The sequence below is a fragment of the Oxyura jamaicensis genome, chromosome 3, assembly GCF_011077185.1.
Source record: "Oxyura jamaicensis isolate SHBP4307 breed ruddy duck chromosome 3, BPBGC_Ojam_1.0, whole genome shotgun sequence".
In the NCBI taxonomy this organism is placed as follows: domain Eukaryota; kingdom Metazoa; phylum Chordata; class Aves; order Anseriformes; family Anatidae; genus Oxyura; species Oxyura jamaicensis.
In genome coordinates, this window is record NC_048895.1 from 13,083,911 (window position 1) to 13,087,381 (window position 3,471).

The 3,471-nt window shown below is 43.9% G+C and overlaps 1 protein-coding gene across 1 annotated transcript in view; it reads left to right on the plus strand.

The window, feature by feature from the left end:
- Positions 1–3,218, plus strand: part of SYNDIG1 (synapse differentiation inducing 1) — a 76,389-nt gene extending 73,171 nt beyond the window's left edge. The window contains exon 5 of the transcript XR_004749897.1: positions 3,205–3,218. The gene's annotated coding sequence lies outside the window, so the exon portion shown is untranslated. The remainder of the gene's footprint in view (positions 1–3,204) is intronic.
- The last annotated feature ends 253 nt before the right edge of the window (positions 3,219–3,471 follow it).

Genomic DNA, 3,471 nt, shown 5'->3' on the forward strand with positions numbered 1-3,471 from the left:
TTTTTTTTTTTTTTTTTTTTTTTTTTTTTTTTTTTTTTTAGGGAGGAGGAGAACAAACACATTCAAAACTATTTTTCTGCTGGTTATAAAGTTTATTAAAATACATGGTATACAGCTGCTTTTGCTCCGTGTGACACTTTCTTTGGATGGATGTGAAGTATTAGACTGAGTGAAACTTGCCACAATACAAGTGTGAGTTCACCTACCTGGAAAAATACCTATAGGGACTACCCCATACTGTATCTGGACCCAAAAGCCTATTGCAGTCACTGGTGGTTTTTCTTTGGCATTGATTTTTTGAGCTTCAAATCAAACTTGGAGAACAGCAATGTTCTTCTATTCATCTTCATCAGTTCTCAGCCACTGCAAAAGCCCAGTAAATGCAGATTTTTGGCCAGGTTTTGCTACTAAGGTAAAGTCAGTTCTGTGGCTGTTTTTCCCCTTCAACTCTTTGTTCTAGCAACTGCCATGGAGAGGGCCTTCACTTTGAAGGAAGGCACTAGGGAGTGGGCAAGTTAGCGTCTCCATTCTGGATTTTCACCAATAGGCAGTTTCAGGGTTTGGATGGACAAGGACACAATCTGCAGCCGCCTTACTCTTCCAGTAGGATGCACAGGGTTTCCAGCTACAGTCCAAAGCAGTACGTCATGGCTTTAAAAACCAAGCTGGCATGTGTGTTGCAGTCCTCACCTCACGCACCTGGAGATCAGGTGGCTGGGACCACAAATCTAGGTTCAAAATTTGTCACATTTCAAACTGTTCCCAGTCACAAAGGGTGGGAAGTCTCTTTCTTGGTTGTTTTTAAGGGTATAGTGAAGTGTTGCTGGAACGATACTACAGGGTTATGTATGCTAGGCCTGGGTGTATGTCAGACATATTCTTGGAGTAACATCTTGTCTAAGTGAAAACTGGCTGAGGCTAGGAAAGCCCTTATCTAACAAACCAAGACAAGAACTGGAAACACTGATTCAACTTAAATGAAGAGATTTAAACACTATTTAACTTAAATGAAGAGATTTCCATCTGGGCCTCTTCCCATTTGTCTTTCATCTAAAACAAGCACGAATACTTGGGGCATGCATGTGGGTGTATGCATGTGTGTACCAGTATGGGACATACCACCTTCAGCTGCATTCCAACCTCAGAGCAGCCCTTCAGGGTCTTGCAGGCTTCAGCACACTGGCTGGTCTTGTACATCTTAATGTGGGTATCTCCGTTTGTTTCGTGCTCCTCAACAGCCCACCCGAGGTCTCATACTATTACAAGGAAGAATCACAGAATCATCTAGGTTGATTTCCAGCAGGAGATCTAGGTTGATCTAGGTTAGTCTCCAGCAGGCCGTTAGTCTAGGTTGATCTAGGTTAGTCTCCAGCAGGCCGTGAGGAGCTGATACAGCATTTCAGCTGCTGTGGTCCCCCTTCCAGACAGGTAATACACGACACTGGCTCCCAAAACACTGCCTACAGCACCTCACTGCACCGGACTGAGGAGGCAGCTGTAAACGACCACCCAGCTGGGTAACTGAAGAAACCCATTGCAGAGACAGACCTCAGGAGCTATCTCTGCTTTAACTGTGCACCTGAAAGAAATATTCTTGAATGTTTGTGGTGTGTCCTGGCCCAGCAGCCCCAGGCCAACACGGCTATGGGACCACCCTGGCAGAAGGGCTTGTTCTTCCTTGCAGAGCTGGAGGAGGAGAGTGGGTGACCCTACAAAGACATGGAGTTTCACAAGAAGTCAGTGCACACGCACACACAGGGAACATCGAACCCTTTCAGGTTGGCATGCATGTGCATATTCTTTGAATTGTGAAAGAGAGGCTCGCCCCCATTTTGGTTGTGTTGTAAATATCTCACCATCTGTAGATGGAAGATGTCAACTGTGGAAATATTTTTTTCCAACCATTTTTACTGCCTACCAATACCTCTTTCCCCATCAGCCTGGGAGATGTGTAAAGCTCTGCCATCCTGGTGGGCCCAACTAGAAAGAGCTGAGAGGTAGGTGATTTGGGCTCTTGTAAGACATCTGAGCAAGAAGAACAGCGAGAGCCAAAAGTAAAAGTGATACTTTGGGCTGCCTATGACCTTTTATATCTTTGTGGAAAACCTTATGCTGGCAAATCCAGGGAATGTTTTTTTCACAAACCCTTGGGGGGATTTCTAGCCATTTTCAGCAGCAGAAGTGAGGAGGGTCCATGTGCAAATGAAATCAAAACCCCATGTTGCTTGAGCTGGAAATGCCACTTTGAAGCTGGGCAGCCACAAGAGATCCATGGCCTTTTATTCACAGAGAACAGCCTGCATGACACACACTCTGACTGAAACCACACCACCAGACTTTGCTTTCTGAATACCAGCTCCAAACCACCATACACCATGGGCTGCCAAACACTCTGCTCATTTAAGATCTATTCAAAAATAAGCTGTTGTATTATCTTTCCATCTATCAGCTCTGTGTCAGACTGGGTACCACCTGTCTACACCCAGCCAGAATAAACCTGGCATAAACTTCCTATTGTGTGCTCAGGCTCATTTGGCAGAAACACCAGTATGTGCATCTGCCTTACCCAGATGACGGTACTTTTGAGCAAGGCCACGGTGTACAAACCTATATGGATAGTGAAAACATAACCAAATAGAGCAATATCTTCATAAACTGCTATGGCAGTGACTCCTGCTGTTTAGAGCCTTACCATTATTGGCTATAAAATACTGACAGTAGTTATTGAGCTGAAATAGTATTCTGCACAAGATCATTACTCATTGTTGTCTGCCTGTTGCTGATTATTATTCTCTGTTTCTAACCCCTCCTTTGAGAAAGGAAGAGTTGTGCAACCAAGGAGGAGAGGCAGGGATCATACATCTGCTGTGAATGATGAACTGGAAGAAGATAGGTGGAAGTACTGACAGGTAAAGATAGATGCTTGAAATTTTCTTGTCTACAGAGGGACACCAAGAAAATTACTCTGGGTGCTTTCCTTTTTCAAAGAAGATTTTTGAAACTGAGTTAAATTACCCATCATTCAGTTCAGCCTGAACTTACCCTCTAAACTTATTTGTTATTCAGAAGCCATTGCTCCTTTTATGTTCTCTCCAGGCTTAAAGGAGACTTTATTTCTGGTAGACCTCACATTTGGGGTACCTTCCTGCATTCAGACACATGGAATTCCCGTCTAGTTTATGAAATATTTCTGCCATCCCAGAGAGGAAGGAGAGAAATCCTTCCACAAACACTACAGTGCCTCATTGCTTCCCTCCCTTTCTGAGGTGAGACCTTCATCTCATATTGGTTCAATCAGGAGGTGTCAAAGAAATGTCATTGATATCCTTACCGGATGGCAGGTTGTAGTGATAGCTAAATTTACTACAAGGGAAAATATCAGCCTGTAAAGTTCAGGGTCTGAAGGCTCCAACTCAATCTTATAATGTAGGATGTCATTGTGGATTAGGCTCAAAAGATGCATGGGGAGTG